Raw genomic sequence first — 23073 nt, 5'->3', positions numbered from 1 at the left:
AGTATAAGGGGTCCATGTAGATAAATAAGCAATACATATAATTCTCATAATTCTACCTTCCATCAGTTAAAGCCACTTACTTTGAAATCAGTGAAATCCAAGTGGTGTCCATGCCCAGAGATATTAGTGGGGTGAATCCATAATTCCCTCTGGGAAGACTTACAGAAAGTTATGAGTATTGCGATGTAAAAATGGAAAGACTTAGGCACTTGTTTATTTTGCAAAGGCTCTGACATGAAAAGAGAAATTCCTGCTTCAGTATATCATGTTTATTTGTCAGCAACATTCTGTTCAACAGAGTCTCACCTAAGCAACAAACTCTTTTCTTTACTTTTTACAATACAAAACAGCAAAATTAGCATACAGGATGAACAGAGTGTGATGAAAATTTTAATCCAAAGGGCATTAAAGTTGTTTAAAACATTCTCAATGACTTAAATGAGCTGTGGATCAGGTCCCAATTAAATATTTAAACTTACATCCCACTTCTCAGCCCCTTTATTATATTTATCATCAATTCTGAACAGGAAATAAAACATCTGCTTATTAAAATTTATTGAAATATGAATCATGCACTCAAAGCAAAGAGGCATTGATTTATTTTTATTAAATATAATTTAAAAGAATAAAGCAATTGGTTCTTATGTAGTCAATTGATTTTTAATTAAATCACTGTATTACAAGTACACAGTGCTTTTCAAAGCAATTTATTTGTTCAGGTAAAGTGTTCTTTTACTGTGAAATTAGAAAATTAGGAAAACCATTAATATACCAGTGGCATGTGAATTAGTTGCAGTTTGAATTTATTTATTACTTACATTAATCCTTATTTCCATGTGTTTTTTGTGGAAATGACATCAGGTGGTGAAGTGATAAAGAAGGAACACACTAAAAATTATTCTCAAATTAGACTAATATACAACAAAAAACTATTGGAAAGGAAAAAAGGAGTAGAGGAGGGGGGAAAGCACTGTGAAAAGCTAAGTACTGTGAAAATATTTCAGATAGTTCTTCTACTCAAAAGAAATTTAGTTACTAAGGCATGTAAAAGGAAATACTGTCCCTTTAAGGAAAGGCCATAGTTACAGTACTATCCTCCTGTTTCAGCAAAACCAAGACATTCTGAGGTGGTTCCTAGAGGGACCATACAACTTGTAGTAGCCTACAATGAGTAATGGGAAAGAGCAAATAATAAACTATCTCTGTTCTCATAACAGACATACTCCTAGAGGCTAGAGCTGGTCAAAAAATGGAAAAATAATTTGTGAATTATGCAATTTCTTAGCCATTTTTGACGCACATATTCAAAATATATTAACATTTCAGTAGATATTGTCAAAATGTTTTCCATTTTTTTCAGTTCTCTTTTCCATCCTTCTCTTCTTTTTCTCACACATTTCCTTCCCTTTTCTCTCGGGAAAATAGGGGTAGAGTAAAGCAAGGAAAAGTGATAAACCAAAAAAAGAAGAAAAAAAAGACAACAGCAAAAGTAGCATACACAATTAACAGAGTGTGATGAAAACTTTCAGCCAACATGCATTAAAATTGTTCAATGAGCTTTGGATCAGGTCCAGCAAATGTGCACATTAGGGTACAGCAAAGGAAAGAAAAGTGATAAACCAAAACAAAACCAAAAAACAAAATCCTTAATTTTTCAATTTTATCATAAATAAAGAAATGAAAAAAAAATCATGAAAGTGTTTGATTTTTAAAAAGGACTTTGATAAATAAGTAATTTGTTCATAAAGTTTTGACCAGAACTATTCGAGGAACAGGTGGTGAAAGTGGGTATCTCCAATGTACACATTGGAGATCTGGGAGGAGAAAATGCTTCGGAAAGAGAGAAAGCATGATGAGCAATTGAACAAACAGTACTGGTGGCATATTCCACGAGTGGTAAGCTGTTGAAGGAGCTAGAGCTACAGAACATGTCTTTTAATTTCCCTGAAGAAGCCAAGGTAGCAATAGCTTTCAGAGCGGATTCAGAATGCTGGAAAATGAAACGTTTGAAAGGATAATTAGAGTATGTGAAGAGGATTCCAGAGAGGGTGGAGGACCCTGAGGAAGTGGCCTTGGATAAGGATGCATAAAGGGCTTTGTACTTGGGGCCTGGAAAGGAGGAGCTGAGTGCTCAGTCAAAGCTGGAGTTTCTGACAGAAGGTGAGAGAAAGCTTCTTTCCACTCTTCTGCAGCAAGAGAGGAGCTGAAGGAAGCACCAACTCTCAGGAAAAGAGCCGGCAGCCCTAAGAATCCTACGTAAACAATGTGTTTCAGCCATTGGATTTTTCTTTTGGACTTTCATTACCTAGGAACATATTAAACCACCCAATAAGCAAGGAGAAAAAGTCACCAGCTACAACCACACACATTAATGGAGACCTTGCCACCAAGAAAAACAGTCTACCCCATGTTATGTATTTCAATATCTGTCATTTATTTCTCAATAAGCTAAAAAAAATTCAGCTACAGGATTACATTCACTTGGAGATGCACATCAAAGCTTATACGATAGTGATTTGACTTTTATTTTGCATTTAATTAGCACTGTATAATATAGTCTCAGAATTGTATTAATTGTACAGCTGAGAGAGCTATTCATAGCATACTATTTACTTCAATTTATTCAATTATGTTCTGAATGCAAGTAAACTGTGAACAGATTTCTACACGTTGCTCAATAAGATTGCGTAGAGGGGAATTTTCAAAGGTACTGTGTGCTCTGCAGTGGAACGGGTTGTCCACTTTTTAATGCTTAGAAAATAAGGGGGAATTTTCAAAGCAACTTTTGAGCAACGCTTGTGCTTTGAAGACATTTTTGGTTGTGGGTGACCAGGGAGTATCATTGCTCTACTTGGGCTGAGCACCAGCTAAACTGGATTTTCTAAGTCTCACTGATACTTTATATGGTTTCCAGGTACTATTCCCTGTTTCTAAATGTGATAGCCTCACCCTCTTGTCTTTGTTTCCTCCTGTCACTTCAGGCTTCTCACTGCAGCATTTATTCTCTGGGGGGACAGTACCAGCATCTGAATGGATTGAAAAGGCCATCAGAAGAGACTATGAAAGGAAGGGAGGCAATTAGTCACTTTGTTCAAGTGATATTAGAACAGGTTCTTACATTCATTGCTCAAGTGTTTCATAAATAGAACGTTAGACAGAAACACGGAACTCCCTATAGTCTGGCAGGGCAAAGAAGGAGAGTAGGGGCTCAGCTATGTGAAGTGGATAGACCCGAGGGTCCTGCCAGCCTGTTGGAGACACAGACTGCTATTCAGGGCAAAAATACAAGAACCTGGGAAAATAAACAAAGCACAAGACTAACCTTCTGAATGTTCCAGAGATCACAGCAGGTATGATGCATCATCTGTAAACACTGTTTGGGGCTATTCAAAAGAATAGTTCCCAGCAGCGTCACAAGTTTCTGTGATGGTAGGAGTCTGAGAGCTCTATCTCACTCTGAAAGGGACTGACATGTTTTTTAGCTAATGGGGGTAAAAATCCCATCTCACCACAGGGCCATAAGCATCAAAGCCATATGCAGGACTTCTGATTTTAGGTTTTAACAAATACACACCAATAAAACACACACAGCCCCATACAAAAAAAAAGAAAAGAAAAAGAAATTGGTGTTTACCCACTAACCACAAGATATGGTTACTTGTATCTAAGGACTTGTCTAGACAGTGGCATCATAGGCATTTTGGGGGTGTGATTTCTAAAGATTAACGTGTTGTGCATTAATTGATCTATGTAGACTCGGTATGCATTAAGGGTTCCCTAGCACACTTTAATATAGTGTTGTTTGAAACAGTTGTACACAGTAATGGTCCCTAGTGAATTATTAAAATTACTTATTGCAATAGTTGATATTGTAATGTATAAAATATACATTACAGTATATACGAAGAAAGTTCCAGCCTCCCCTCCCCCAAGCCACAATTTTTGGACATCTACAGAGAACTCAAAAATTTCTAAGAATAATCTTGAAAAATGAAATTAATAAACCACCGAACCAGAAGCCCTATCCATAATTAGCAGATGTTGCAGAGCCTGGGCTGTGATCAGAAACCACTCATAGGGCCAACAGTTCTGCTTCATGCCAAGCACATTAATTACAGACTCCAGGCCAATGCTTATGCACCAGATGCAATAACAAATACATGATTTTCACTTTCAAATCCTCTTATACCTGTTTTTTGAAGTACACTTGACAATGGAGTCTCTCTATGAAGCCATAGCTGGTGGGTGGAGGAAAGAGTCCTGACATGATGATGAATGGGCCCTGGGTGGTGTTTGTTCAATCAGAACTCCAATATGTTATTGATGAGATGCAACTTGGGCAGAGGGGTAGTAGTTTATACACCTGTGGGAGATCACGATAAGGCATTCTTTACTTTTTTTATTCAAACAAGTGTTCAGATACTTTTTCATGGTATGCATGTAGGTTTGGCTAACTGTGTTAGAGGTGGAAGCAGCCATTTCAGAAGATATAAATGCTCAAAACTGAGTATTAGTTCATATATTCAGATTGTTCTAGAAAAATCAGAATATGAATGTAGAGAACTAAAATTAGTAAGTACCATCACAAAACCCTATTATAACATTTTTCACTAGAAAATAGACACACTCTCTACACCTACACAATGCTAGCCTCATTCAGACATCAGTCAATCTGTACTTATGCTTATAGCCCTCTTGATGTCGGTAACTTAGAATGTTAAAGAAATGAATCAAATTGAAAAAGCATTTTAAAGTAACACAGAAATGTCAATTTTAAGAAAAATAACTTCAAGCGAATCAGTCAATGTATATAGCTCAGTATGCATCTTGAAAAGATTTTTGATACATATAAATACTTTTAAAATATCTCCTCTTATCTCAAGAAACCTTTATCAAACAAATTATTTATTTAAACTAGCAAATATATATATATATATAGAGAGAGAGAGAGAGAGCGTGTGGGTCTGGGGCTCAACCCTCCCATGGGAGGAGGGGAGCCACACCGGGCCGTCGTCCTTAAGTGGGTTCTGCCCTGGTCCTTTAAGGCTGAACAACAGTCTCAGGGTCAGTTAGGGCTCAGGCCTTTGGGTGCAGGGGCTGAGCAACAATCCAGTTCAGGGAGCTCAGGCCCTTTGTGGCAGGGGCTGAGCAGCAGACAGTTTAGGAAGGCCCAGGCCCTGGATTAGGGCGGGGAAACAACAATTAGGGCTCAGGCCCGTAGGTGCAGGGGCTGAGCACTGGGGTGAGGGGGAAAACTGCCACCCACAGGCCCACCCACTCCACTGCGTCCCGGCCCAGGGCCCTAGGCAGCGGCTATGACCGCTGACGGTCAGTGGGGATCCTGATCGCAAGACACTGAAATGGGCATTGTTTGATCAGCAGCCTGACTGAGGTCAGCTGCCCCCGGGCCAGTTCCAATTTCCCCCTCAGGGCCTACCTGGTCCATGGCATCTGCTCCCGGGAAGTCCCACAGCATGGGCTCCTCGCAGCCTGGGCTGGGGGCTAGATCCGGCAGTTCCTCGGGGAAGTCCAGCCAAATCTGCTCCGGGGGTTCCTCGGGGTAACAACACGGGAGTGAGGAAGTCTCTGGCGGCTCCTCCTCGTATGTGGCGCGGGGAAGCTCCGGCGGGCCCTCCCAGTATCGAGTGAGGGGAAGCTCCGGCCAGTCCGGGGAACTGCTCTGGGCCCCAGCGGCTTCCCAGTCCCGAGCTCTCTCAGGCAGGTCTGCTCCCGGTGGTGTCTGGGCTCCGACTGAGCTCTGATGGCCGGCTTTTATGCTTCCGGGTTGCCGCCTGACCCTCTGAGGGGCGGGCTCACTGCTCTGTAGCCCCGCCCCTTCCGGGCAGGAGGGGAGAAGGGGAGCCACACCGGGCCGTTACAATATCAAACAAATTATTTATTTAAACTAGCAAATATATATTAAACTATAAATTAAATAATTAATTAATTATTAATAAATTAATTAATTAGCTAATTATAATTAAAATAATTATAATTAAATACATAATTTGTTTGATATTTATATATATATTTGCTATAATATAAAACCCAAAATGCTTGATTGAAAAGGTGATTAAAAAACAATTAGAGAAGAGTATATAGTCACTACAGTACCAGTAAAACCGTGGAGGTTAAGAAACAGCTGCAATTATTACCATAAAACACAGGATTTTCTAGCCGGAGAAAGTGCTAGAAAGATCAACCAGCATTTTAATCTCTTAGCAGCTGAAGGGTCATCTTGGATGGGTATCAAGCGACTGAAAACAAGTAGCTCCTTCATTTATTGACAGAAGAAAAATAGAAATCTCTGTCCTTGTAAATCCATTTTAGAGTATCAGAGGGGTAGCCGTGTTAGTCTGGATCTGTAAAAGCAACAAAGAATCCTGTGGCACCTTATAGACTAACAGAGAATGGGCTTCCATACTAGTTTTGAAGACTAAATACGACATCTTAAAACTCAGAGTATGTTTCCAATTTGCAGGAGCATGTTTTGTAACATGCTATTTATTGCCAAAAACTTTAATTTGAAAGTCCTTAGTTATTCCTCATTCAGACCAAATTCCCATTGTCAACAATAACCTTGGAAAGACATGAGCTCTAGAAAGATTTTTGCTTCTCTAAGACACCAGGAAACAGGTAATATTTTCTCCTCCTTTATGATATCTAGACACTACATATTTCTATTATTCACTTTGACTGAGGGAATAAGGTTTTCTTGAGCTGTAAAGTATGGATGCGACATCTTGTTCAGGTCACCCAGCACTGTGAGTCAGTGTTACCCCTCTGCCTCAGCAACAGTGAGCTTTGCTGTTGCTAAGCTATGTGTCAAATCCTTGACATACCTGCTTGTCTGCCTTGCCGGCAAACTTTTAAGGAGTCTTCCAACCTAAACTTTGCCTTTCAGTGAACCCCAATTTCTGAGTTCCCAGAGACATTTTTCTGCAGTTTCCAGTCCCTCTCACTGGGAAAAAAAAATCACATAAGTTATTAGGTTTGCTGCCTCCAAAGGGACAGGACATGCAACAGCCTGTTAGGTAAGATGATGACTCACACTTCTCCTCAGTATAACAACACTGACATGGGTTTTGTAATAAAACAAGAATAATTTAATTAACAAAGTACATAGATTTCAGTGTTTTCAAATAAGAGCAAAAGGTTTGAAAGGTTACAAACACACTTTTTAATGACTAAAACCTAACTTTAGCAAGTTCCAATCTTTATCTAAGCAAATTTCTTCTTTATAGTCAGTTCCCAGAGACTTCAGCCCACTTGGCTGAAGGTTCTAACTCTCTCAGATTTCAAATGCTCTGGCCTCTTTTGTCCCTCAAGTGATGGATGCCAAAATGGCTGTTTCTTCTTATATTTCCCAAAGTCCATCTGTTTCAAGGACCAGGAAGGCTTCCTGAGGTACATACTCAATCCCTCATTGTGATCATTAAGTGGTCATCTCCCCCATTTGCTTGTTTGGTGGTTTAGTTTACCTTATAGGTAAAAGAACTTCCATTGCTTCTGGCCTTGTCTTGTTCAATTTACCTTGGAGACACTGTCAAGCAGGTGAAACATTCCTTTGTCTAGCACTAGCTGGGCTTTTGTAGTGTTTGCCAAACACATTTTAAGAACATATTTCCAGCACACATCTATAAATCTGTATACTCCACCTGTGCACACCTCATACAATAATATTAGTGACCAGCATGCTATCAACTTATATATGATACCTTACATGACACCTTTTAGATACAGATTGTGACCATAGTGAGTTGGAGCAAGGAGTTATGGGCTGGGGTGTTGCCTGCCAGTTGGCATTGAAGGAGCTCCCTGGGTTGTTTAAAAGCATTTTTAAGCCAGATGAGCCTGAAGTGAAAAGCTTCCTTTTAGTGAAGGACAACTTGGAGGTGTTCGGATATAGATATTCAGGCCTGTCTGCAAAGGCCTATATTTTAATAATTTAGGTGTATTCTTATCACTTAGCTACTTATAGAGGTATAAAAGAAAGAATCAAAATCACTGTCTGTCTGTGTAAGGGCTTTCTCTTATCTCTTACTGTGACAGTCTGAGGCCTTGTTCTCAGTCTAAGGCCTTCGGCTAAGCAGGAGAGGCAGCCATAAGCTGGGAAGTGTATGGTCACATCCTTACATTCCAAACTAGTCACATTGAAATAAGGTGCTATTGGGCTGTTAGGAATACAATCCTGTCCTGATATTCCTATCTATCACCTCCAGAGAATGGGAAGAGCCTAGAAGATGTAAAAGGAAACTTAGTTTGATAGCATCCTGTCTGGCAAGAACTCACTTATCAATAGCTGGGATGTGAAATCCTCATGTCTGTATTGTTCTATCACTGTATCACTTCCCTGTTGTTTGTCTGTATAATCTCTGTCTGGTTCTGTGATTGTTTCTGTCTGCTGTATAATTAATTTTGTTGGGTGTAAACCAATTAATGTGGTGGGATATAATTGGTTAAATAATCATGTTACAGTATGTTAGGATTGGTTAGTTAAATTTCAGTAAAATGATTGGTTATGGTATAGCTAACAGAACTCAAATTTTACTATATAGTCTGCAGTCAATCAGGAAGTGGGGGGGAGATGGGAATAGGGACTGGGGGTGGGGGACAGGGGCGGCTCCAGGCCCCAGCACACCAAGCGCGTGCTTGGGGCGGCATGCCGCGGGGGGTGCTCTGCCGGTCGCCAAGAGGGTGGCAGGAGGCTCCGGTGGACCTCCTGCATGCGTGCCTGTGGCGGGTCCGCTGGTCCCGCGGCTCCGGTGGACCTCCCGCAGGCGTGCCTGCGGAGGGACTGCTGGTCCCGCGGCTCCGGTGGACCTCCTGCAGGCACGCAGGACCGCGGGAGGTCCACCGGAGCCGCCTGCCGCCCTCCCGGCGACCGGCAGAGCACTCCCCGCGGCATGCTGCCCTGTTTGGGGCGGCGAAATGTCTAGAGCCGCCCCTGGTGGGGGAATTGGGATCATGTTTTGCTAAGAGGGGGAATGGGAATAGGGGATGGGAACAGAAACAGGGACACAGGCAAGGCTCTGTGGTGTCAGAGCTGGGAAGGGGGACACCAAGGAAGGAAACTGGAATCATGCTTGCTGGAAGTTCACCCCAATAAACATCGAATTGCTTGCGCCTTTGGACTTCGGGTATTGTTGCTCTCTGTTCATGTGAGAAGGACCAGGGAAGTGAGAGGGTGAAGGAATAAGTCCCCTAACAAGAGGGAGACATTTTAACGTAGGCATCCATCTAAACTGAATGGAAGCCAATACGTCTAGGGAAAGGAATCATAAAGGTGCATACACTATGGATGGTGAAACCCAGGAATCAATAATGAGAACTACCATTGAGACTAATTTTTATGCAGAGATCTGGTAGCGTGCAGTGCCATGAAATGTGATCAATCCATTTCTCCTATACACATCTCCATCACCAAAACTCAATGGAACCCCTTATCTGTTGGGTACCCATGGAGAGGTATCCACAGGGTGAAAGTGAGTAGGGACAGTAATGTGAGAAAAGCACTCCCCTTTCACTTAGGGAGATCCCAATGATTAAGGCCTATGGCTCCTGCGTGAGGGAAGGAAACAAAGTGCAGCCATGATACTAAGCTGTTTCTTTCACTTTCCCTTTATGTAAGGAAATAGCAGAAACATGAGAGTTCCACAGTGCTATTCACTCCACAAGAATTTAAAAAAAAAAAAAAATCACTGCTGAAGCGTCTAACAAAAAGGCCCTTCTCTTAAGATGACATTTCCTGTTTTATGTGTGTAAATATGCAGCAAAGAATCTAATCACAAGTCTCAAAAGATAAAATCTTGCTGGGTTCTTTGAAGTGCATTACATTTTACCATAAATTACCTGCTCAACATTACAAAGACTAGGTGGGTGAGATAATTTCTTTTATTGGATCAACTTCTGTTGGAGACAGAGATTCTTCTTCAATTCTGTGTGGCTCAAAAGCTTCTCTTATTGGACCAACTTCTGTTGGTGAGAGAGACAAGCTTTCGAGCCACACGCTCCTGAAGAAGAATCTGTCACCAACTGAAGTTGGTCCAATAAAAGATATTACCTCTCCCATCTAGACTCTCTAATGTCATGGGACCGACACAGCTACAGCTATATCACATACTGCTCAACATTGTTACACGTACAGATTCTTGGCCTAGTACGTTCTTTGTATTTACCAAGTTCCCAAGAAAGTGGATATTTCAGCAAAATTTAACTTGTTCCTTTCTGTTTTCCAGAATTTCTCAAGACATTGACAAGATATTAAAATTTAAAAAAAAAGGCTCTGTTTCTCAAAGTAATACACTACTAGCAAACTTTGCCTAGGATATGTCCAAATGAAGACAGATTTCAGAATGATCTACAATTTAAGTATAAAAGGCCACAACATTGTTAAACAAAAGAAAATCAGTTGTTTATTGACAGATGGTCGTGGAAACAAAAATAAATCAAGTGGGGGTTGGGGGGGGAGGAGGGGAGGGCTGGTAAGCTTTAGGGGCACTTATCTGTCCCTTCCTGAATATTATAGTTCACTAGTTGAAGAAATTCTTCAGGTTTCTCAGTTTTTTTCCAACAATTAGTGAAAGGGTGTCTACAGATTTGGCAAACCTTAGCATATCAATGCTAATTAGTGGATTGATGAAGGTATCAGATATTGACTTCCATCACAATGGGTAAAACTCCCATTGATCCTCCACAGTCTGGTCTCATGCCTGCCTCTTAGACATGGAAAATCTCCACTTCCTAGCTGCATCCAACTTGGAGAGTTCCCACAGGAATAACATGCAGAATGAACATTCTACACACAAAAGTAAAAAGTATGTGCACAATATTTTAAAATTCTGCATATTTTATTTGTCAAAATAACAATATAATTACACTGGTTTCAATTAGTTTGGTAATTTATTTCAAAATACAGGTCACAATACAGACAATAAAAATGTTCCTTTTTGGGGCGGGGGGACAAACAGATTCCTTACAAGGCATATTAATGTAGAAATTTGAGTACTAATTCATTTAAATTATGATACAGAAATGCATTTCCCACACCCCTGAAAAGCAGTGGAAAGGCTTGGATGAGTATGGGGTAATGAAGGAGTTGAGGGAGAAGGAAGTAATTCCCGGAAAGGAGACTGAGAGTGAACCTGGAGGGTTGTGTGTGGGTAGGAGAAGTATGGAATAGTTTGTTTGTTTGGGGGTGGCGGGGGGATAGGGAGCTGGGGCAGTTAGGGAGCTGGGAAGCCTCCCCATGTAGACCCTGACTGACTCCTAGCCTCTCCTGTTCAGTCAGGCACATCTTCCCCATCCCCATGTGTCCCTGTGCTCTCACTCAGCCACCACTCTTCCCAGTGTTTTTCCCAGGAAATGAAATTAGGGGAGGTGTTCGACTATATAAGGGGGGTGAGGGGCAACAAGGGTTGAGACCATGAGGATGAAGGTAGGCTGTATGTTACCATAGTAAAAACTGAAAAAATGTTTAACAATCATTTTATTATATTTAACTTGTTTTAAAATCATCACAGAAATTAAAGTTGGTTACTCAGCCTACTATAAAGCACTACAACTGCATCCTTCTTGGTTTCTTGTTGTAATTTTGAACAACCGCGTTAATGAACTTCCTGAATGCAGTGCATTCGTTTTGTGTGGTTTCTTGTGTGTCCGGTACTTCTAGTCCTTCATGATATGCTCATGGTCAAGCAGAAGGCAACTTCTTTGAGAACACAGTATTCTATTCAATGAGGGAAAAGAACTCAGCTGAGATTGTTGTGACTTGGAGAAGCAAGAGATGAATTAATACTTCTTTCATCCAGGAAACATAACACAAAGATTAGGTCGAACCACTAGTGATGACAAAGAAGAAGTTGAAGTCAAATCTTCATTCATCATATGATATTCCCCTCTGTGTTCAAATTCTTTATTCTGTCCTGATCACATGGCAACCCCATTGTGGTTAGTCCCTCACTCCACTCAACTGTCTGTGTTTTATAAGACAAGCATCCGTAAAAGCTACATAAAGGTTGAGTAGAATCCAGAAGTCACTGTTGTAGATTTGGAAGAATCAAGTCTCTGTACTTTTTCAGCTGGCTTAACAAACATATCTTGTTGTTGGGACTGACAGCAAGTTACCTTGGCCCAACACCTGGTGTAGTCGGCAGAATACACTTGGTGATACCTCCGGGAAGTGTAGCCAGATGTGGGGTAAGCAAGGATGTGGGGTTGTGGCCTCCGACAAGATACCCAGCTAGAGTATTACTCCCCGCTGGGCACCGGTGGCCAAACTGTTATTCCGGGTGGCTCCCCGAGTTGGATGGGACAGGGATGAAGTTCTCCTCACCACAGCCAAATTGGCTGAACAGATGGAGAAGGAAATAGAGTTATATGGGCATAATAAACTCTATAAGGATTGGGGGTGGGGATGGTTGTTCCTGACAATGGTGGAAGTGCTGTCGGCACATAACGAGCAGCTAGAGAAGAATGTACGCATCCTGGTGGATGATGGGTGAGCTCTCATGGATAAGAATAACATGCTAACTAAGGCTTTGGAAGCGGCTCAGCTGAGGACCCGCAAGCAGCAGGAGATAGCTGAGACTATGACAATCCACTATTCCTGGGATCGCCATTGCCGCCTCCTGTAGAACTCCCACCCGCCATGTCCCAGTCCAAGGTTAGGGCCCTTATGGCATCAGATTGGGACTCTGAGACGTGGAACAGGAACATATGGGACTCCAGTGATGACGATGGTAGGTGGGAAGGCGAAACTGAGACTGAGGTAGAGGGAGGCAGTGCAAAGGAAGTCCAGCCCCAGGTTACTAACAAAACTAAGGAGCCTCCAGGAGCAGACCCCTAACCGATATAGACAATCCGGGACTATCTGCAAACAGAACTCCAGGGCCTTCGAGCACAATTCAGGCAGTGGGAGGGTGATAGCGTGAAGTCTTGGCTGCTCCGCTGCTAGGACCACGGCGCTGAGGCAGTTCACCTGTTCCCAGGGGAGATCTTGAAATTAGGGGCCCTTTCCAGGGATATTTCAATCAATCAGCTCCTGGGGGGTCCTCCGGAGGCAGCGGGGAGTGGGACTTGCCAGCTGTAGAGTACCAGTGGCCAGATCACATGGATTGGGATGATGTGGATAAACCCTGGAGTACAATTCCTGAGGCTTCCGTTTGCCTTTGGGAAATGGGAATACAGGTAGGGTTTTACACGAATAACTGCCAGGGTCCAGGCCATGAGGCCTTCACAGCTGGGATGCACAACCGTTTGTTGAGCACCACCCCACTCCATTTGAAGGGGCCCTTTTGGCTGTTCTGAGTCCTGCACAGGGCCACCCAGTGGGTGAGACCACCTTGCTGCTGGGGCAGTTGGGGGACATTGAAGACAACAAGACGAAGGTCCGGGTGAGTTGAGCCAACCGAAAGGGGGGCGCTAAGAAGGAGCCCACATGCCTTTTGAGGAGAGATTTGTTTGTAGCCCTGCTGAAGGAGGGAACCCCAAAGGACAAGATTGACATGCTCCCCATCAAAGAACTAGTTGCCCTCCATAGGGAAATGGTTATGGATCAGGGTAAAGGCGGGAAGTGGGAGGTGGAGATGCTTGCTGAACCCACGCCCCGCCTCTACCCCTCATTGGATGAGTGGTGAATGCCAGACCCCCACTAGGAGGCCAGCACGGCTGATGCCATTGGTTTAATAAAGGGAAACACCGCATCTCACCAGAGCCCCCATGTAAATGTCTGGATTCATTGGTCATCCCACAATAAGCAGTAGGTCAGTGCCCTTGTGAGCTATCCCTTGTTTATGGTAATACTTCCAGATTCCAGGCTACTCCATTACAGATTAATGGATTTGGGGGGCAGGCCATACTTGTTAGGTGGGTGGCCTTAGTTTTGCAAATTGGAGATACCCCTCCCTATTTGTGTTCACTGGTTGTTACTCCTGTCAGAGAGTATATTATTGGCATTGATATTCAGCATAGCCTTTCCCTTTCACTTTCTGATGGGAGGTACCAGTTTGGGGTGCAGGTGGTTGTGGTGGGCCATGCCTTATGGGAGCCCCTGGTCTTACCCCATGCCCAGTTGTTTCACTGAGGCAGTATTGGTTTCCCAGGAGACAGAAGGAGATAGGAGAGACAATCTCTGAGTTGCAGTGGGCGGGGGTCATTAAGCCAGTAGTATCTCCTTTTAACAGCCCAGTGTGGCCTGCAAAAAAACCCGATGGGTCTTGGTGGATGACAGTTGACTACCGGGCCCTGAACATGGAGATGCCCCCACTCATGGCCCTGTTCCCGATGTTGTGATTTTAATTGAGGCCATCGGGCGGACCGAGGAGGAATGGTATTCTGTTACTGACCTGGCCAATGCCTTTTTCTCAATTCCCATTGCTGAAGAGGAACAAGTCCAATTTGCCTTCATCTGGGGTGGGCACCAGTACACTTTCATGCAATTGCGACAGGGTTATGTCCACAGTCCCATGTTGTGCCATGGGTTGGTGGCACATGACCTCTAGATGTTTACCCTCGAAAATCAGTGACTATTCACCACTATGTTGATGATTTTGTGATTCAGGGGATGGCTCATGTTGTAGTAGAGCAAACCTTGCAGGTGCTCACCACTCACATGCAGGCCAGGGGGTTGGCTGTTAATCCCAACAAAGTACAGCCCACCATGAAATTCCTTGGGATTGTGTGGCAAGGGGCGCAGCACCACATCCCTCCTTCTGTTGTAGACCAAATTGCCCAGCTTGCAGCCCGGACCACCAAGGTCGAGGCACAGTGAGTGACTGAGTTGTTTAGTTACTGGTGTAACCATATCCCACACCTCACTTCGCTTTTAAAGCCCCTTTATACTGTCCCCAGGAAAAAGACGGCATTCAATTGAGATGAAGCCCAGCAGCAGGCATTTGAGGAGTCTAAAGATGCCATCCAGACTGCAATGCCCTTGTGCTCCTATGATCCTCATAGCCCCTTTCACCTGGAGGTATCAGTGCTGGAGGATTATACCTCTTGGAGTCTGTGACAGAAATTGTTGGGTGCCCATGATTTCAGACCCTCGGGTTTTGGTCTCATAAACTCCCTGAGGCTGCCAGCCGGTATACTCCATTCGAGAAGCAGCTTTTGGCTTGCTAGTGGGCCCTGATTGAAACTGAGCACCTGACTGAGAGGCAGACTGTGGTTTTACAGCCCGAAATCCCCATCATGAATTGGATTTTGGACCTCAACACTTGTCCTCTTTACTTACAGATTCAGTATAAGTGCCTTCTTTACTTAACTTCTGAACTGAAATCTTTGCTTCTTCCAGTATGTTTTCAATGGATATCTCTCTAATTGATCCAAGTGTGGCTTCTATTGTTGGACAAAGATCTATTTCTGTTATAGCAGATTCCTGGATGCCATTGTTTAATGACTCAAGTGGTTTCAACAGTAGACTTACAAGAGAATGGCAGTAGTCTTCTCTGAATATAGATGCAAATATAGTCCACCAGTGGCACTACTTAGATCTGTAGATAATTTCCAAAGCCAGTAATAATGGTTGCAGTAATGTTAAGACAACAGTCAAGGATTGCTCATGAGAAACCAGCGGGTTCTCCCAGGTTGGACTAATATGAACTTCAATCCCAGTGTATCTTCTATTTTTTTTTCTCAAGATGTTCAGTTGTTTTGGACTCTTGCTGGGGGAAGAAAAAAAGTAAAACAAAGCCATTAAATGTATGGCTTTTTAATATCTTTTGAAGATTCTGCAGCTGATATTAGTGCTGGTTGGAGCAGATGTCTTCTGCAGTGTGTATTGGAGAGATTAGGGTTATGCTTTTATCTGAGTAAAGCCGGCACACCACTATGTCTTCCAGAGAAGTTTGCAATTCCATCAAATGCACAAGCAGCCATCTGTTTGGGGTTCAATTTACAAGCATTTAACTCTTCTAAGATGTGACAGATGCAGCTGATGTGTCTTCTACAACCTGAACATCCAGAATGCATCTACTGGTCTACCACGGACATCAAGTTAATGTATGCAATGACTTAATACTTGATTCCTATTTGCATTGGTGCATTCATCAGCCATGTATGCACATTGTTTGAATGTGTTAAGAGAGTTCTTCACTTTTTCAACTGCTGAGTATTTCACTGTTGCACCACATGCTTCTAGTCAGTCAGCTGATTTTTGTGCAGAAAGATATCAAGCATTTGCCGGTCTTGTTTGGAACCAGTGTCCAAATTCAATATTAAAAAATGACAGTGCACTTAACATTGGCCTACAGTTTGTAGTGTTTGATATTGCTTGCTTAAATAGAAAGTATGATGCAACAGCCATGTTGGTTCACATAAACTGTGTTGTGTTTCCGCCATTTTTAACAGCCTCATTAAGTACTTCTAAAATTGGCTTTGACAGTGATAGGCTTATAAAGCTGTCTGCATGTTGATGCAGTTCAGAGGCTTTGTGTTTTGCAGTCTTGTCAATATTGCCTAGGCTGATCATTCTGGCAAACCAAGCTCCTCCAATTTTACTACATAAATCCATGTCATGCCCACAGTCAACCTGTGGATCTTTTTGCCAGGGATGTTGAAGGCTAAAAATTACAACAGGGTTAAAAAAGAACTAGATAAGTTAAAAGAGGTTAGGTCCATCAATGGCTATTAGCCAGGATGGTCAGGGATACAACACCATGCTCTGAGTGTCCCTAGGCTCTGTTGTCGCCAGAAGCTGGGAGTGGATGATGGAGTATAGATAATTGCCTGTTTATTCCCTCTGAACTACCTGGCATTGGCCACTGTCAGAAGACAGGATACTGGCCTAGATGGACCATTGGTCAGACCCAATATGGCCGTTCTTATATAAAAATTAATAATAATTAAAAAGTTTAGTACAGAAACTCCACAAGATCACGATCTCTTGAGATAGCAATGATGTGAGATCACAACCTGAGCAAATCATGCATTTTAAAAATGTTGGCCTACTTGGAAAAAGTATATTTATATAAAGTTTCCCAGTCACAAATCTATCCTTCAGGAGCAAAGTCACTAAAATATAGTCAACAAACAAATGTTCCTTTAATGTGCCCCTTCCTTCTCCCTCCACCGCACCCCACTCATCGTTGTTGTCTTTGGTCAGTGGAGACCCAGAATACAAAGGTGCTTTCATGTGAGTTCTCCTCCAACCCTCATCTTGCTTGTTCCTCCAGCCACTCACCACTTGCTCTGGCTGCTGTTGTCCATCATGCCACCATTCACTCCACCGCTCTGTCCCCAATGGCCCTGCACTATTACTTTCTGCTGCCACCTGCAACTGTGACCTCTTTGTGAGTCAGTTTCTCAAGGTTCCATCAGCTCTCAGTGATTTCAGCTCTCAGAGGGGGAACCTCATTGCTAGTGCAGGCTGGGCTGTCTCTTCCACAGAAACTCTGTCCCGCAGCAGGGCTAAGCCTTTGACTTGATTTCATCTCTAGTGGTCACTTAAAAAAACCCCCAAAAGACTGACTGTAGTGCCTAATCAGCCTCTATCTTTAAACAGGAAAGAGGGGCAGGTCAAATAATGCCTGTGACTTTTAGGCAGAGCCCACACCACCAGGCAACACACCCATGTACCACCCTCTCTCCCCGCACTGGGATCTGGCATCCAACCCCCAGTGCTTAGCAAGGTCAGTTCAGTTGAGAGTGACCAGTGCTTAATTTGTAATGAAAGAGGTGCTGGGGCTCAAGCATGTTTGTTACTTTCATAACTTATATGTCAAGCCCAGAGGTCCCAGGGCTATCAGCTGCCAAGCATAGAGGTTGACGACTGGGGGGGTGTTGGGGAAATTCAGGGTGGAGGAGGAAATCCCTGCTTCTTCCCCATGTGGCCCTGCACCCCCACTCAGCGACTAGCTCGATGCTGTCACCCCACTACCTCCTGTGCCCCCACCCCACTCTGTCCCCCACCACTAGCCTTTCTGAACCTCAGTCTGCGACACACCCAGCAGCCCCATATGCCATACTGTCCATCCCCTTAATATCCTGTGCCTCCTCACCTGGCCCTATGGCAGAGTGCTGTGAGAAGTCAGCATCTTCTCCACCATCTCCACAGCTGGCTGCTCCGGCCCAAAGCGAGCTGCCCTTTTGTGGTGCCACAGCAGCCCCTGGTGAGTGAAGGCTGTAATTGTGGGTCCACTCCAGCTCAACGTATTTTCTGTATTTTCACAATTACCACATACACCTCTACTCTGATATAACGCGACCAATATAACACAAATTCGAATATAATGCAGTAAAGCAGCGCTCGGTGGGGGGGACACTGCGTGCTCTGAGGGATCAAAGCAAGTTTGATATAACGCAGTTTCACCTATAACGCAGTAAGATTTTTTTGGCTCCCAAGGACAGCGTTATATTGGGGTAGAAGTGTATATCTCCTATGGAAAACAAAGGGGAACACTGGTGATTTAGGTTTGGATACGTGGGAACTGGCAGTGCTCACAACAACATTAAAATGATTGACCACAGATATGTCACTAGAATGTGAACAAATAAGACTGGACATTTTCTACCATGGACAGTGCTGGTATATCATGTTGTAGGAGTTGGTAAATGTTGGCTTTCTAATGATTTCTACTGTAATCTCCCCTTTCCTGCATCTCAAATCTGAGGCGACACACACTGGGTGGATTTAGAGTCAGGGTGCAAACAAGAAGTGAAATTTCTACCCTGGAACCTGTATTTAATTAGAATGTGTCAAAAAAAGGAAGAAGTTTTCCTTGACAATTTTTATCAAAAGTGTGTCTTTGTGTGTGGAAGAATGTTAAGTTTCTATTCCCCCAATGAGCTGTAGTTTGAATATGAATACAGCCTGCAGAAGTTCTTTTTCTAGCTCAGGTGAGTTAGGACAATGACTGCTCTCACAGGAAGAACAGAGGCTTCTACTGACCTTCATCTGGGGTTGATTAGGCCTCATTCAAACAGTTCCAATGAGCACACTAGAGCCAGAGAGTCAATTTTAATTACCATGTGCCACCTCTGGAAGGCACAACTCAATAGTCCTCTCTTCATAAGAAGACTTTCACTATCTTTCCAAACCAAAAGGGAGGAAGGTCTACTTCTACTTTAATGAGGTTTTGTTTATCAATATGGCACTGTAACATGATTAAACTCAAGACACCTTTCATCTTTCCTCATGTTTAATAGATACTGTCAATCCACAGGTACCTCCTATTAAGTCACTAAAAATGCTACTCACTGCCTTTCTAGTAATCAACCACTTGCGCAACACTGGCAGTCTTGCTGTCTCTTTTGGACATGATTTAGTATTAATACACACACAAGTCATTGCAAAAAGTCAGGAGGGATTGAAGCAGAGAGCTCCTGGACACAAAACAGTAACATTGCTAAGTAAGCCAAGCAGCACGACTCAGTTGAGTAAAAAGGCTTTCATATTCATATGACATTCCTTCCCCACCTCAGTCCATAGCCAATATTGAAGCTTCTATAAAAATCATGCCCATGCTGCTCTAAACATTGAGCTAAACGGCCAAAGGGGCACTGACCCCCTGCAGATAAATGAATATTAACATCACACTGAATGAGATGGTCTGGTTGCTTTTTTTAAACAAGACAACTGAGTTTAGCAAAAAATTGAGTTTTGAATGCCAGAAAGTGGGTTGTTTTCTAAGGCCTGGTCTACACTAGGAGTTTATGTCAAATTTAGCAGCGTTAATTCGATTTAACCGTGCAACCGTCCACACCAGGAAGCTAATTAGTTCGACCTAGAGGGCTCTTTAGTTCGAATTCGGTACTCCACCCCGATGAGGGGAGTAGCACTAAATTCGACATGGCTATGTCGAGTTAGCCTATGTGTGGACGGAAATCGACCTTAGTAGCTCCGGGAGCTATCCCACAGTGCACCACTGTGTTGACGCTCTGGACAGCAGTCCGAGCTCAGATGTTCTGATCAGCTATACAGGAAAAGCTCCGGGAAAATTTGAATTCCTTTTCCTGTCTGGCCAGTTTGAATCTCAATTCCTGGTTGGACATCGGGGCGAGCTCAGCAGCACGGGCAACGATGCAGAGCTCTCCGGGAGAGGGGTCCATGCAATCTCAGAGTAGAAAGAGGGCCCCAGCATGGACTGACCGGGAAGTCTTGGATCTGATCGCTGTGTGGGGCGATGAGTCTGTGCTTTCGGAGCTGCGCTCCAAAAAACGGAATGCAAAGACCTACGAGAAGGTCTCCAAAGCCATGGCACTCAGAGGATACAACTGGGATGCAATGCAGTGCCGCGTGAAAATCAAGGACCTGAGACAAAGCTATCAAAAAATCAAAGCGGCAAACAGACACTCCGGAGCCCAGCCCCAGACATGCCGCTTCTACGAGGCACTGCATGCCATTCTTGGTGCGTCTGCCACCACTGCCCCACCAGTGACCATGGACTCTGAGGATGGGATAGTGTCGACGGGCAGTTCCTCGGCGATGTTCGCGGATGGGGAAGATGAGGAAGGGTTTGTGGAGGACGAGGCAGGCGACAGTGCTTACAATATTGCTTTCCCCGACAGCCAGGATCTCTTCATCACCCTCACGGAGATCCCCTACCAACCCTCCCCGGCCGTTAACCCAGACTCTGAATCAGGGGAAGGATCAGTCGGTAAGTGCTATAAACATGTAAACATTTTTTTTTTAAAAAACAGGAATAAAAACAATATGAAAAGAAGGTCAATGTTTATGGGGATAGAACAGAAATCCTCTTGGGAGAGTTCCACGAAGCTCTCGTAGAGGTACTCGAAAAGCCTCCGCAGGAGGTTCCTGGGGAGAGGTGCTTTATTGGGTGCTCCGTGGAAGCACACTCTTCCGCGCCAGGCTATCCTCACGTACAGTGGGAGCATTGCCTCGACAAGCATGGCAGCATAGGGCCCTGGTCTGTGCAGGGTTTCACACAGCATGCGCTCTCTGTCTCTCTTAGTGACCCGCCTCAGGGTGATCTCGCTCGGCGACTGCTGCATCTAATTAGGGGAATTACTGTAATGTTACTATTGGGAATGCTTCACTTTTCCTTTGCATAACAATAAGCATCGTTTAACAGCCACGTGGTGGAGGCTGCAGAGGGGAAGCATACAGGGATCTTTCCCAGGGACAGCCGCGAGGGGGTGGAACAGGGTCAAAGTTTATGCTTTCCAGATTGCCTGCAGCAGGAGGGCACTGCTATCCATTAACTTTTAAGCAGCCTAAAGTTTACGGCTTACCAGGCCTGGCTGCTACACGGATTCTGCTGTCCTGCCCCGCTTGTCTGATCTCCAGTGCAAGACTCCAGGCAATGAAAGCGAATGCTGAAAATTCGAACTTGTCCTGAGAGCGCATGAGATAGGTGCCGTGTATGGTCTTGTTCACAGAGACAGACTAGACTGTGTTCAGTGTTCGCAAACATGTATCTTTGCAAGGAAATCACTTCCTTTTTCCCATCACACAGCTGCGGCTGTTTCCCGACCTGCCCCGGCATCCCCCTCACAGGGGCTGGCGCAGATTAGGCGGCGAAAGAAAAAGACTCGGGACGAGATGTTCGCTGAACTGGTGGCCTGCTCCAGAGCCGAGGCGGCCCAGCAGAGCCAGTGGAGGGAGACCCTCTCTCAGCAGCAGCGCTCACACAGCGAACGGGAGGACAGGTGGCGGCAGGAAGACCAGCAGGCGACTCAAACGCTGCTTGGCCTAATGAGGGAGCAAACGGACATGCTCCGGTGCCTTGTGGATGTTCTGCAGGACCGCAGGCAGGAGGAGAGGGCCCCCCTGCACTGTATCTGCAACCGCCCTCCCCCACCACAAAGTCCTGTCCCCCCCTCACCCAAAATCACAAGAAGGAGGGGCGCTAGGGGCCGTGAAAACTGTCACTCCACCCCAGCAGAGCGCTCATGTACCAAACAGCTCTCATTCCCTAAAGTATGAGAATTGCTTCCCTTCCTGGCTCACCCAATCCCAAATCCCAGTTTCATCCCCCAACTGTGTAGTTGAGTATTAAAAATAGTTTGCTGTTAATTACTGTTTCCGTCATGTTTCTTTGCAGAAGACTTTGTGTTAAGGGGGGGGAGGGGTTTGTTAATTGCATAGGACAGCCACCATTACCAGAGTACAGACATGGGGGCAGGATCAACAGCAGGTCACACAAAGAGTGCAGTCACTAGGCACCTGGGTCACTCTGGGAGGTGTCTGCTGCCCCAGGTCAGTCTGGGAGGTGTATGCTGCCCCAGGGTCCGAGCGCCTGGCATCCACAAATGGCAAGGCAGGCTGCCCTTACCATGCCCTTCCACCCTAGCCATGAGCCTCTCCGATGCCCTGAGCCCCAGCCAGAGCCATCATCCCCCTACACCTACTCACCCTTCCCACACACCCCTCACCCCTTCCTGCAAACCCACCCCTTCCTGCACACCCTCCTGTAACCGTCCTCCCCCCAGATACCGCTGTAGGAGCAGGAGCCTGTCATTCCTCGAGTGTAGAAGCGGTCTGTACATCACTACACACCGTACCCACCACAGTCTGCATCCCTGTTTGAACCCTTTAACGCGAATTCGTTAGTAAAGAAAACTTTGTTAATTAACAATGTTCCAATAACTTTATTTTTAAACGTCTGTTGGAAGGGGGGAAACCTGGTGAACGGGGTATGTAACCGCTGAAAAAAGTTAATAGTAACTGAAACAGGGGCAGGTTCAGCTTCTCTGTAAAGAGACTGGACAGTCATAGGTTACCCTGCTCTCTGAGGAACCTAGCTTTCAAAGCCTCCCGGATGCACAGCGCTTCCTGCTGGGCTCTTCTAATCGCACGGGTGTCTGGCTGAGCGTAATCAGCAGCCAGGTGATTTGCCTCAACCTCCCATCCCGCCATAAAGGTCTCCCCCTTGCTCTCACAGAGATTGTGGAGCACACAGCAAGCTGCAATAACAATGGGGATATTGGTTTCGCTGAGATCCGAGCGAGTCAGTAAGCTCCTCCATCTCCCCTTGAGACGTCCGAAAGCACACTCCACCACCATTCTGCACTTGCTCAGCCGGTAGTTGAAGAGCTCCTTGTCACTGTCCAAGGCGCCTGTATAGGGCTTCATGAGCCAGGGCATTAGCGGGTAGGCTGGGTCCCCGAGGATCA

At 44.5% G+C, this 23073-nt stretch overlaps 1 long non-coding RNA gene across 1 annotated transcript; it reads right to left on the bottom strand.

The window, feature by feature from the left end:
* Nucleotides 1-2688: 2688 nt before the first annotated feature.
* Nucleotides 2689-5704, bottom strand: LOC120396629. The gene is made up of 3 exons (XR_005593259.1): nt 5438-5704; nt 4190-4363; nt 2689-3026 (listed from the first exon to the last, which is right to left on the bottom strand). It is a non-coding gene; the product is annotated as an uncharacterized LOC120396629 (long non-coding RNA).
* Nucleotides 5705-23073: the final 17369 nt, after the last annotated feature.

Source organism: Mauremys reevesii, linkage group 2, assembly GCF_016161935.1.
Source record: "Mauremys reevesii isolate NIE-2019 linkage group 2, ASM1616193v1, whole genome shotgun sequence".
Taxonomy (NCBI): Eukaryota; Metazoa; Chordata; order Testudines; family Geoemydidae; genus Mauremys; species Mauremys reevesii.
This window is presented reverse-complemented; position numbering and strand designations above follow the sequence as displayed.